Below are 14,425 nucleotides of genomic sequence, written 5' to 3' on the forward strand. Positions count from 1 at the left end.
AAACTGCCTAAGCAAACTTTTCACCTCAGCCTGCTGATCAGAAGTCAGGTGAGGGGCCACTCGGACACCCTCAACGGAGCTATCTGAAGGACCGCTTTGGAACAGGTCGGGGAGAGGTTCTGACTCCTCTTCCTCGACGTCTGACGCCAGTAGCAGTGCTGCGATTTCGACTCTTGGGACGAAAGCCTTCAGCCTATTTACGTGGAACACTTTTGGAGCCTGTCCAGGCCTTCCAAGGTCCACTAAATAGTTCACCTCACCCAGGGGCTCCACCACTGTGTAAGGGCCTGACCATTTGTCCTGTAAAGCGCGAGGCCTTATAGGGTTCATGATCAGGACTTGCTGACCAGGGGTAAAGTGAATTAAGGAAGCTTTCTGGTCGTACCAATGTTTCACCAGCGCTTGTCCTGCCTTCAACTTTTCACTAGCCAAGCCCATCAGGAGTACCATCCGTTTTCTGAGCCCTAGCACATAGTCAACTACATTGGTAGTAACAGGGGGAGTGGGCATCTCCCATCCCTCTTTGACGATGGCTAAGGGTCCCCGTACGGGATGACCGAACAGAAGTTCGAAGGGGCTGAAGCCAACACCCTCCTGTGGTACCTCTCTGTAGGCAAACAGCAAGCATGGTAAAAGAAGATCCCATTTTCTTCTCTGGGGCTCCTCCAGAGCCCCAATCATGCTCTTTAACGTTCTGTTGAAACGTTCCACCAGACCATTGGTCTGGGGGTGATATGCAGAAGAGAACTTGTAGGTGACCCCACATTCCTTCCACATAGCCTGCATATACTTCGACATAAAGTTGCTGCCACGATCTGACACAACTTCTTTAGGGAAGCCAACCCTAGTAAATATGCCGAGAAAAGCTTTTGCAACTGACTTGGCAGTTACAGTTTTTAATGGGATGGCCTCAGGATACCTGGTTGCATGGTCGACCAGCACCAGGATAAACCTATTGCCTGAGGATGTTTGCGGGTCAAGGGGACCAACGATGTCGATCCCTACCCTTTCAAATGGTACCCCCACAACTGGGAGCGGTACCAATGGAGCTTGGATTGTCGCGCCAACCTTACCAGACAACTGGCAGGAGGCACAACTCCTGCAGTGACTTTCTACTTGCACCCCCATCTTGGGCCAGTAGAAGTGCATGGATAACCTTTGCTTGGTCCTCTTAATCCCAAGGTGACCAGCAAGGGGAACTTCATGCGCCAACTGCAGGAGGAAGGGCCTAACAGCAAGGGGAACCACCAACCTCCTATGGTCTCCTTCTGTAGACTCTGTGGGCTCACTATACAGGAGTCCACCTTCCCAATAAATCCTATGCTTCCCAGGAGGTTCACCCTCAAGCTGGGAGCAGGCCTGTCTCCTTAGGCCTTCCAGAGATGGGCACTCACGTTGGCCCTTACTGAAGTCGTCCCTATCAGGACCTCCTTCAACTAACAAGTCTTTTAGTTCAGGATGGTCGTTGGGGTCGAACACTTCAGGCATCGCCACCTCCTCGTCAGGCTCGGGCGATTGACCAACTCCCTCCACCGCAGTGGTAGGCGAGCTCGGGGGAATATTCTCTTTCCCCCGTCGGGACTTGTTGACTCCTTTCGCCTTGGGTTTCCCCTTCGGCTGGGGCGGCGTATTGGACTTGGCCAATGCTGCCCGTGCTTGAGACCGTGTGTAGGGTCTTTCGGCAGTGTCTCCTACGAGCCCTAGAGCTCTGAGATCATTGCCCAACAAGACCTTTCCCGGGACGTTTCTCTGAATGCTCACTGGAATCCTAACTGCTGTACCATTTAAAGTTAGATTAACAGGGATCACGGGAAACATACGGAGGGGGCCGTCAGCCAACTTAGTGGGCATCAGAGTAGCTCTGGCAACTTCCTCTGAGTCTACCAAGGTAGAATCCACTACAGTTCGACTGCACCCACTATCCCTAAGAGCTGGAGTATCCACTCCATTGATCAGCACACTGTCTTTAAAGTAGTGCTTGGTATTATCCGGAATCCTAGCATACGCCTCTGCGACTTTAGGCTCCCAGGAACCCAGGGACACTAAAACTACCTCAGCCTCTATTCCGCTGGGAAATGAGTCTGAGGAGAAGGATGCTCCTGTAATCTCTTCTTCCTCGTAGGAGGAGAAGGCCAGATTAGCGGAGTGGACCCCCAAAGGTCTAACCTTACAACGGGGATCCCCCTTCACATGGTCAGTTGCTCCACAAGAAAAACAAGCCCCATTGGGTCTGTTTACGTAGGGAGGCTTATTATAACCAGAGTTCTGTTTCGGAGGCGAACCTCCACTACCCTGTGAGTTCTCGGATGGCTTACCCTTATTTTTCTTTTTGTGGCCCTTATGGGAAGATGATTTAGCAGATTCCCCACCCTCCATATCTTTGGTCTTTTTCCCTTCCTCCTGCTTACCAGGATGAGTTTTGTCCTTATGGGACACTCGATGTGACACCCATAAGTCTGCTGCAATGGCCAGCTTCTTAGGATCTATCTCCTTCGAATCGGCCAAATGCTGCTTAAGCTCCGGGGAAGAAGAAGCAAAAATGTGTTCCAGCATGACCAGATTGATCATGCCTTCGAAGGTAGAAACCTTATAACCTTCAACCCAGCCAGTCAAGTTTTTCAGGGACTCAGCTACATACGACACCCAAGTACCACCTTCCTTTTTCTTATACTCTCTAAACCTTTTCAAATATTGGGTCGGAGTCTTCCCAAACTTTAAAATGAGAGTCTGCTTCAACATTGCAAAATCAGCGCGCTCAGCCTTCGACATTTCCATAATGGCACTGCAACCAGAATGGGGCAGTCTGCTGAGTAACCATGCAATCTTATCCGCATTATCAACCTCTTGAACCTCGCATGCATACTCAAACGCATTTAACCAGTCCATAATGTCATTTCGTTCCTCATACACACTGAGCAGATCTTTTGGAAACCGTGGATGAGAGGAAGCCCCAGAACCATGTCCAGGACCCTTGGACCCATTTGCGAACTGAAGCTTGGCCAGTTCCAACTGGTGATCCCTGTCTTTTTGTTTTTCTGCTTGGTCGATTTTCAGTTTGGCTATGCTGAATTCAAGCTCCTGCTGCCTAAACCGCAGCTCTTGCTTCTTGAATTCAAGCATAGCCTCCCCATCAACACTGGCAGAGGAAACGTTAGACATTACATCCTCCCTGTCCTCGTGGTCGTGATGGATCAGTGCAGCGGCAGAACCGTCGGTTCTGCCAGTGAGAGCAGCCCCACCACCTTCTGCACTGTCCTCGGAAGTTATAGCGTCAAGCTGCGCTTCTTGCCACGCCACGATTCTCTGGATCATTTCCAATTTAGTGCCTTGAGAGGAAACCCCTCTCTCCGCACACATCTTCTTCAATGTTTCAGATTTCGAAGCATTTAAGGTTAATAAAGTATTCGTTTCCATACTGTTGATAGGACTATGGCCTTTTTAACGTTATATTCAATACTTTACTGCGTGTCCTGGTTGGAATAACCTGAAAACGCCTTAGCTCGTGCGCAACACTGGATACCTTCAGTCGTATCCCACCGCTGTACACCAATTTGTTAAGACGGATTTCTGAACTCTGTCCTGGTGGCGCAGAAGTTCAGAAGGCCAACCTAATTACTTGGAACAGGGTAACCTCTGGACAAGCCAGACCAATCAAGGTAGCGATCGCGGCGGTCAAGACTAGGTCTCAAGAGGGGTGAGGGTGACTGAAAGCCCGCAATGAGCACACAAAGCAAGAGCGCGTACAAACTACTCCAAACAGTTGTTTATATCAAAAATAGATACACATTTATTATAAGGCCTTGAAACTAATAACCACAGTAAAAGCAGCGATATACAACGATATTAAACCAACACATACACTATCCACCCAATATATATACAGAATACTCAGTTTCACAGCATTAGCAGCACGAAATATGTTATCCACCTGCAGGGGAAGGAAAACAGGCAGTGCGAACCAATGCGTGTGATATGTCCGCCTTCTGAGGCCCCTAACTAGATGGTAGTCCAATCCCTACGAAGAGTGGAGCCTAGCGCTCAAAAGTACCTGCACACGCCGGTGCCAATGGGCAGAAGGTGAAGCTCTTCGGAGGACGTTGGACAGCTCTGTAGGGTGCCCTAATGAAGGAGAACACGGTCCGCGACTCTAGCGCAGCCTCCACTGTGAGGCAGAAGCAGGGCGCGAGTACGGACAAGGGGTGCTGTATTCACAGCGGGGAAAAGCAAAGGGCACTGCAGGAGGGCGACCAGATCCTAGCTAATCTACTCACCGGTCCCCGAAGCAAGCAGGCCCGAGCTTCTCCTCGATAGATGCAGCTTCTGGCAGGTTCTGAAGAGCAGGGAACGTCTCGTCGTCGTGCAGAGTAAAAAGACGTCCCGATCGAAGAAACAAGCACAGTTTTGTCGCCACAGCAGGGCAACGGAACGGCCGGGTGTATTCAAGCCAAACGAGCACCGTTCACCTCTAGCTTAGGGTTGCTAAGCAAACGAAGCGTGTGAGCGTGCCCCGGACTCAGAATACCACCCAACCTGTCGGCGATTACAGAGCAGGACTCCTTAGTAAGCTGGTCAGTCAACTGGATGGCCCAGAGACACTTCCGAAGGCTTACGGCAGGAGTTGATGAAGGTGCCGGGAATAGCTGGTCCTGCTATTCCAATAGGTCGAAGCGCCAGTACAGGCCTTCTTGTTCGATCTTAGGTGGAAAGGGCTTCACCGGACGACAGCAATGAGGAGCAGAAGTTCTTCAGGGGGTCACCAGCGATTCCTCGGTCCAGCCTCGTGTTCGCAGGATACTTGGCTCCTGTATCCCTGGGTTCGTAAGAACTCAGGAGATCGACATGGTAGTGGTGTTTCCAGCTCCCTCTTATCCACGGTTCCCTTCGCGCCAAAACGGAGGGGAGCCAATGGGAGATCCGCTCATCAACACACATACCATACGTGGACCAATCACGGACCACGGTGGTCCCAGGCATTCACACCACCCTAGACTCTCTGGCACCCAGGATGTGTATTGGGACCAGACAGCCCATCCCACATCCTGGGGGCACTCAAACGACATGTAGAAGCCCGCGAAAGCAACCGTGTTTCGCGGGAAACTACATGCCCAAATAAGGAAGGCCCCGGGTCGCCTGACCCGGGGGAAGGTAAAGGGAGCAAGACGGACAGTGGACTAGACAAAGGAGCCTCGTGGTCCGGCCATTTTGTGTAGCCGGGCCACCCTTTTGTGTTCGCGGCAAAAACGTGCTCAGAACGGCAAAAGGAGCTCAAAATAAACCAAATGATCGCTGCCACCAGCCCAGTCCCTGAATGACTTGCACCGATCCAAAAACCATCCTACAAGAGTGTCTAGGGTCTGTAGAAGGCTAGAGACCCAAGAGAGCTGTAACTTAGCTTACAGTGCTCTCTTGTGTCGTGTTGCACTAAAATGGCGACACGATAAAAGAAACTACGGGAAACAGCGTTCCCCGGTACTGACTGTCTTAAGGGCATGTCAGTTTCCCCGTAAGAAAGGAGCGAAAGCCCAGAGGAGTACGGCAGAAGGCTGCACTTCTCTGGCAAAGTCAAGAAAACAGGTAGAAAACAATAGCAAAAAGTTTAGGGGTTGCCACATGGAAGGAAAGTTCCCTACAATAACGAAATCTTTCCTAACAGATGTGATATCTCAATGCCTCTAATACCAAACATGAGATCCATTTTCTAACATGAAATGTGATATCCAACTCCTTCCCTTTCCAAACCTGAGAGCCTACCTATAGCATGAGATCTGATATCCAAGTCCTTCCCATTCCAATCCTTAGACCCTTCCTACAGCATGAGATGTGATATCTCAATGATTCTAATACCAAACCTGAGACCCGTCCTATAACATTAGATGGGATATCCAACTCCTTCCATTTCAATCCTGAGACACTTCCGATAGCAGAGATGTGATATCTCAATGCTTATACCAACCCTGAGACCCTTCCTCTAACATGAGATGTGGTATCCAACTCCTTCCCATTTCAAACATGAGACCCTTCCTATAACATGAGATGTGATGTCTCAATGCTTCTAATAGCAAACCTGTGATCCTTCCTATGACATGAGATGTGATATCCAATTCCTTCCCATGCCAAACCGGAGACCCTTCCTACAGCATGTGATGTGATATCTCAATGCTTCTACTAATACCAAACCCGAGACCCGTCCTATAGCATGAGATGTGATATCCAACTCCTTCCCATCCCAATCCTGAGACACTTTCGATAGCAGAGATGTGATATCTCAATGTCTCTAATACCAAACCTGAGATCCTTCCGATAGCATGAGATGTGATATCTCAATGCTTCTAATACCAAACCTGAGATCCTTCCTATAACATGAGATGTGATATCCAAATCCTTCCCGTTCCAAACCTGAGAGCCTTCCTATAGCATGAGATGTGATATCCAAGTCCTTCTCATTCCAATCCGGAGACCCTTCCTATAACATGAGATGTGATATCCAACTCCTTCTGATTCCAACCTGAGACCCTTCCTATAGCATGAGATTGGATATCCAACTCCTTCCAAATCCAATCCTGATACCCTTCTGATTGCATGAGATGTGATATCCCAATGCTTCTACCAAACCTGAGACCCATACTATGACATCAGATGTGATATCAAACTGCTTCCCATTCCAATCTTGAGACCCTTCCTATAGCTTGAGATGTGATATCCAACTCCTTCCCATTCCAATTCTGAGACCCTTCCTATACCATGAGACTTGATATTTCAATGCTTCTACCTACCTACTATACTATTGCATGAGATGTGATATCAAACTCCTTCCAATTCCAATCCTGAGAACCTTCCTATAACATGAGATGAGATATCCAAATCCTTCCCCTTCCAAACCTTAGACCCTTTCTTTATCATGAGAAGTGATATCCAACTCCTTCCCATTCCAATCCTGAGACTCAGATCCCCCGTCTAACCTTCTCACCACTCCTAGCTCCCGGATTGATCCTGCTCTCCTGCTGTCTCTTCTCTCCCTTCTTCGGCTTCCTTGCCTCTCTCCTTCCTCATCTGCCCTAGTTCAGGCTCCTTCTACACCTCCGCAGGGAGTACCTGATTTGTTCCCCTCCCCACTCTCAACTCTCATTCAGTTTCAAACAATCTGACATCTGACACTCCCTCGAAGAATCTGACAATGATGTCCTTGGTCTAACCGAGATATGGTTGACGGCTAGTGCTGTCTCGAGCTTTGACACTCTCCTTCCTGATGACAAGTTCCTCTCCATGCCCAGATCCAACCGTTCTTGTGGGGCAGTATCCTTGATTCCCGTAGTAGATTGCTTTCCTATGCAGGCCGACTCCTCTTACGAATGCCTTGTTTGCATTCATTCTCTCTGTCCTGGCCATTCTCTCGCCGTGGCTATTTGCCTGCCCCCTTCATCTCTCAGTGGATGGACTTCTCCATCCTGGCCTCCTACCACTCAACTCCGCCTACTTTGAGAATTCAACATGAACCTGTATGCTTCCTGACCTGGACTTTTACGAGATCTGCAACTCTTCATGCCGCTGGCCCTACACACTCTGCAGGGAATACTCTGGATTTTCTGATCTCAGACCTCCCCCTCTGTAACCCTCTCAACAATCCTCTCCCATGGTGATCACGTTCTCCTCTCCAAAGAAGGATAACTACCAGCTGTTCCTCCTCAGAGGCGTTCTTCCTTTCTGTCCCTGGTCCCTGCATCGTTTCGCGTTGCAAGTACTCGCTTCACAGCTCTGGTTTAGACGCGTTTCCTGCCTTCTCTCCTCTTCCCGCTGCCTTCAAACCAACAAATGAGCTTCAAAAGAAACACGTTGCTCAGAATGCTTTATAACACCCATTATTCAATATGTAGCCGTAAACCCGCTAGACGTATTGAAACGTGCTAAAAACTAGCAAAAACAGCTAGAAAATGTATTTTCCTCGCGTTTTTGTAAATGCGAATTCTGGTGGGTTCCCATGTTGTATGTACTGTGTCCGTGCGTTTGTTGTCCAATTCTGAAGATTTTCACCACTGTTCTCCTATACAAGGGGGGTTTAACATCTACTGCTGTTCACAGGCTGAATGTATACGGCTGAAATCTTCAATGCATTATCAGCTTTCCTGACTGTTTTGGAACGTGTATTTGCCATCTGTTAATGCAGTCGCCCTGTTTTCATCGTCCCTTCTAGTTTACAGGCTGCACTCCCCTGGTGATCACATTCTCATCTCCAGAGCAGGCTAACTACCAGCTGCTCCTCCTCAGAGGCGTTTATCCTTTCTACCCCTGCTCCCTGCACCGTTTCGCGTTGCTTGGACTCGCTTCCCAGCTCTCTGGTTTAGATGCGTGTTCCCTGCCTTCTCTCCTCTTCCTACAGCCTTCTTCCTTCATATTTACCACCGCTGGATAGGGATAAAGATGAACAAATGAGCTCCACGAGATACACAGTGCTCAGAATGCCATTATTCAACATATACCCGTAACCCGCTAGACGTATTGAAACGTGCTAAAAACTAGTAAAAACAGCTAGAAAATGTACTTTCCTCGCTTTTTGTAAATGCGAATTCTAGTGGGTTCCCATTTTGTACTCTGTTCGTGCGTTTGTTCAGTTGAATCCTGTTCTTTTGAACCACTCTTCTCCCATACAAGGGAGGATCAAAATGTGTTGTTCACAGGCTGAATGTATACTGCTGAAATGCTCGCTTCCCTGCTCTCCGGTTTAGACGTGTGTACCCTGCATTTACCAAAACGCGAGGGAAGTACATTTTCTAGCTGGTTTTGTTAGTTGTTTAGCACGTTTCAATACTTCTAGCGGGTTACAGCTATATGTTGAATAATGGGTGTGATAAAGCATTCTGAACACTATCTTGTGGAGCTCATTGGAAGGCTGTAGGAAGAGGAGAGAAGGCAGGGAACACGCATCTAAACCAGAGAGCTGGGAAGCGAGTACATGCAACGCGAAATGGTTAAGGGAGCAGGGACAGAAAGGATGAACGCCTCTGAGGAGGAGCAGCTGGTAGTTAGCTTGCTCTGGAGAGGAGAATGTGATCACCATGGGAGTGCAGCCTGTAAACTAGAATGGACGATGAAAACAGGGCGACTGCATTAACAGATGGCAAATACACGTTCCAAAACAGTCAGGAAAGCTGATAATGCATTGAAGATTTCAGCCGTATACATTCAGCCTGTGAACAGCAGTAGATGTTGACCCCCCTTGTATGGGAGAACAGTGGTTAAAAACTTCAGGATTCGACAACAAACTCGCGGACACATTACAAACAACATCGGAACCCACCAGAATTCGCATTTACAAAAACGCGAGGAAAGTACATTTTCTAGCTGTTTTTGCTAGTTTTTAGCACGTTTCAATACATCTAGCGGGTTATGGCTATATGTTGAATAATGGGTTGTTATAAAGCATTCTGAGCACTGTGTATCTTTTGGAGCTCATTTGTTGATTTGAAGGCAGCGGGAAGAGGAGAGAGGGCAAGGATACGCGTCTAAACCAGAGAGTTGGGAAGCGAGTACTTGCAAAGCGAAACTGTGCAGGGAGCAGGGACAGAAAGGAAGACCGCCTCTGAGGAGGAACAGCGTCTAAACCAGAGAGCAGGGAAGCGAGTGTTTGCAACGCGAAACTGTGCAGGGGACAGGGACAGAAAGGAATAACGCCTCTGAGGCGGAACAGCTGTTAGTTAGCCTTCTTTGGAGAAGAGAACGTGATCACCACGGGAGTGCAGCCTTGAAACTAGAAGGGACGATGAAAACATGGTGACTGGAATAACAGATGGCAAATACACTTTCCAGAACAGTCGGATTACCCGATAATGCATTGAAGATTTCAGCAGTATACATTCAGCCTGTGAACAGTAGATTTTGATCCCCCCCCCCTTGCATGGGTGACGAGTGGTTAAAAACATCAGGATTCCACTGAACAAATGCACGAACCGAGTACAAAATGGGAATCCACCAGAATTCGCATTTACCAAAACGCGAGGAAAGTACATCTTCTAGCTATTTTTGCTAGTTTTTAGCACTTTTCAATACGTCTAGCGGGTTACAGCTATATCTTGAATAATGGGTGTTATAAAGCATTCTGAGCACCGTGTATCTTTTGAAGCTCATTTGTTTATTTCAAGGCCGCGGGAAGCAGAGAGAAGGCAGGGAAAACGCGTCTAAACCAGAGAGCTGGGAAGCGAGTACTTGCAACGCGAAACGATGCAGAGAACAAGGACAGAAAGGAAGAAGGCCTCTGAGAAGGAAAAACGTCTAAACCAGAAAGCGGGGAAGCGAGTGTTTGTAACGCGAAACGGTGCAGGGAGCAGGGACAGATAGGAAGAACTCCTCTGAGGAGGAACAGCTGGTAGTTAGCCTTCTTTGGAGATGAGAACTTGATCACCACGGGAGAGGATTGTTGAGAGGGTTACAGAGAGGGAGGTCTGAGATCAGAAAATCCTGAGTATTCCCAGCAGTTTGTAGGGCCAGCAACATGAAGAGTTGCCGATCTCGTAAAAGTCCAGGTCACAAAGCATACAGGTTCATGTTGAATTCTCCAAGTAGGCGGAGTTGAGTGGTAGGAGGCCAGGATGGAGAAGTCCATCCACTGAGAGAGGAAGGGGGCAGGCAAATAGCCACGGTGAGAGAATGGGCAGGAAAGAGAGAATGCATGCAGACAAGGCATTCGTGAGAGGAGTCGGCCTGCATAGGAGAGCAATTTACTACAGGAATCAAGGATACTCCCCCTCAAGAACGGTTGGATCTGGGCATGGAGAGGAACTTGTCATCAGGGAGGAGAGTGTCAAAACTCGAGACAGCGCTGGCCGTCAACCATGTCTCGGTTAGACCAAGGACATCAAGGTCGGGTTCTTCCGGGAAATGGCAGATGTCAGATGAGTGTTTGAAACTGAGTGAGAGTTGAGAGTGGGGAGGGATACAAATCAGTAATCCCTGCGGAGGTGTAGAAGGAGCCTGAACTAGGGCAGATGAGGAAGGAGAGAGGAAAGGAAGCAGAAGAAGGGAGAGAAGAGACAGAAGGAGAGCATGATCAATCCGGGAGCTAGGTGTGGTGAGAAGGTTAGACGGGGAGGTCTGAGTCTCAGGATTGGAATGGGAAGGAGTTGGATATCACATCTCATGCTATAGGGAGGTTCTCAGGTTTGATATTAGAAGCATTCAGATATCACATCTCATGCTATAGGAAGGGTTTCAGGATTGGAATGGGAAGGAGTTGGATATCACATCTCATGTTATAGGAAGGGTCTCAGGATTGGAATGGGAAGGATTTGGATATCACATATCTTGCTATAGGAAGGGTCTCAGGTTTTTTATTAGAAACATTGAGATATCACATCTCATGCTATAGGAAGGGTTTCAGGATTGGAATTGGAAGGATTTGGATATCACATCTCATGCTAAAGGAAGGGTCTCAGGTTTGGAAGGGGAAGGATTTGAATATCATATCTCATGTTATAGGACGGGTCCCAGGTTTGGAATTAGAAGCATTGAGATATCACATCTTATGCTATAGGAAGGGTCTCAGGTTTGGTATTACAAGCATTGTGATATTACATCTCATGCTATAGGAAGGGTCTCAGGATTGGAATGGGAAGGATTTGGATATCACATCTCATGCCATAGGAAGGGTCTCAGGTTGGAATGGGAAGGAGTTGGATATCACATCTCATGTTATAGGTAGCGTCTCAGGATTGGAATGGGAAGAATTTGGATATCACATCTCATGCTAAAGGAAGGGTCTCAGGTTTGGAAGGGGAAGGATTTGGATATCATATCTCATGTTATAGAATGGGTCCCAGGTTTGGTATTTGAAACATTGCGGTTCACATCTCATGGTATAGGAAGGGTCTCAGGATTGGAATGGGAAGGAGTTGGATATCACATCTCGTGTTATAGGAAGGATCTCAGGTTTGGTATTAGAAGAATTGAGATATCACATCTCATGCTATCGGAAGGATCTCAGGTTTGGTATTAGAAGCATTGAGATATCACATCTAATGCTCCCAGAAGGGTCTCAGGATTGGAATGGGAAGGAGTTGGATATCACATCTCATGTTATAGGAAGGGTCTCAGGATTGGAATGGGAAGGAGTTGGATATCACATCTCATGCTATAGGAAGGTTCTCAGGTTTGGTATAAGCATTGAGATATCACATCTCAAGCTATAGGAAGGGTCTCGGGATTGGAATGGGAAGGAGTTTGATATCACATCTCATGCCATAGTATGGGTCTCAGGTTTGGTAGAAGCATTGGGATATCACATCTCATGCTATCGGAAGGATATCAGGATTGGATTTGGAAGTAGTTGGATATCCCATCTCATGCTATAGGAAGGGTCTCAGGTTGGAATGGGAAGGAGTTGGATATCACATCTCATGTTATAGAAAGGGTCTCAGGATTGGAATGGGAAGGACTTCGATATCACATCTCATGTTATAGGAAGGCTCTCAGGTTTGGAAGGGGAAGGAGTTGGATATCACATTTCATGTTAGATGTAGGATCTCAGGTTTGGTATTAGAGGCATTGAGACATCACATCTCATGCTATCAGAAGGGTCTAAGGATTGGAATGGGAAGGAGTTGGATATCACATCTCACGCTAAAGGGAGGGTCTCTGGTTTGGAAGGGGAAGGATTTGGATATCACATCTCATGTTATAGGAAGGATCTCAGGTTTGGTATTAGAAGCACTGAGATATCACATCTCATGCTATTGGAAGGATCTCAGGTTTGGTATTAGAAGCATTGAGATATCACATCTCATGCTATCAGAAGGGTCTCAGGATTGGAATGGGAAGGAGTTGGATATCACATCTCATGCTAAAGGGAGGGTCTCAGGTTTGGAAGGGGAAGGATTTGGATATCACATATCATGTTATAGGAAGGGTCCCATGTTTTTTATTAGAAACAGCATCTCATGCTGTTTTTTATTAGAAACAGCATCTCATGCTATAGGAAGGGTTTCAGGATTGGAATGGGAAGGATTTGGATATCACATCTCATGCTAAAGGAAGGTTCTCAGGTTTGGAAGGGGAAGGAGTTGGATATCACATCTCATGCTAAAGGAAGGGTCTCAGGTTTGATAGAAGCATTGAGATATTACATCTCATGCTATAGGAAGGGTCTCAGGATTGGAATGGGAAGGAATTGGATATCACATCTCATGCTAAAGGAAGGGTCTCAGGTTTGATAGAAGCATTGAGATTTCACATCTCATGCTATAGGAAGGGTCTCAGGTTGGCATAAGCATTGAGATATCACATCTCTGTTATCGGAAGGGTCTCAGGATAGGAATGGGAAGGACTTAGATATCACATCTCATGCTATAGGGAGGGTCTCAGTTTTGATAGAAGCATTGAGATATCACATCTTATGCTATAGGAAGGGTCTCAGGTTTCCTATAAGCATTGAGATATCACATCTCTGCTATCGTAAGGGTCTCAGGATAGGAATGGGAAGGACTTAGATATCACATCTCATGCTATAGGGAGGGTCTCAGTTTTGATATTAGAAGCATTGAGATATCACATCTCAAGCTATCTCAGGATTAGAATGGGAAGGAGTTTGATATCACATCTCAAGCTATAGGAAGGGTCTCAGGTTTGGAAGGGGAAGGATTTGGATCTCACATCTCATGTTTTAGGACGGGTCTCAGGTTTGGTATTAGAAACATTGAGATATCACATCTCATGGTATAGGAAGGGTCTCAGGATTGGAATGGGGAGGAGTTGGATATCACATCTCATGCTATAGGAAGGGTCTCAGGTTTGGTAAAAGCATTGAGTTATCACATCTCATGCTATAGGAAGGGTCTCAGGATTGGAATGGGAAGGACTTGGATATCACATCTCATGCCATAGGAAGGGTCTCAGGTTTGGTATAAGCATTGAGATATCACATCTCTGCTTTCGTAAGGGTCTCAGGATTGGTATAGGAAGGAGTTGGATATCCCATCTCATGCTTTAAGAAGGGTCTCAGGTTTGGTATTAGAAGCATTGAGATAGCACATCTCATGCTATAGGAAGGGTCTAAGGATTGGAATGGGAAGGAGTTGGATATCACATCTTATGCTATAGGAAGGTTCTCAGGTTTGGTATTACAAGCATTGTGATATTACATCTCATGCTATAGGAAGGGTCTCAGGATTGGAATGGGAAGGATTTGGATATCACATCTCATGCCATAGGAAGGGTCTCAGGTTGGAATGGGAAGGAGTTTCATATCACATCTCAAGCCATAGGAAGGGTCTCAGGTTTGGAAGGGGAAGGATTTGGATCTCACATCTCATGTATTAGGACGGGTCTCAGGTTTGGTATTGGAAGCATTGAGATAGCACATCTCATGGTATAGGAAGGGTCCCAGGATTGGAATGGGAAGGAGTTGGATATCACATCTCAAGCTATCTCAGGATTGGAATGG

This window comes from Ambystoma mexicanum, chromosome 14 (assembly GCF_040938575.1).
Source record: "Ambystoma mexicanum isolate Mex_15411 chromosome 14, UKY_AmexF1_1, whole genome shotgun sequence".
NCBI lineage: Eukaryota > Metazoa > Chordata > Amphibia > Caudata > Ambystomatidae > Ambystoma > Ambystoma mexicanum.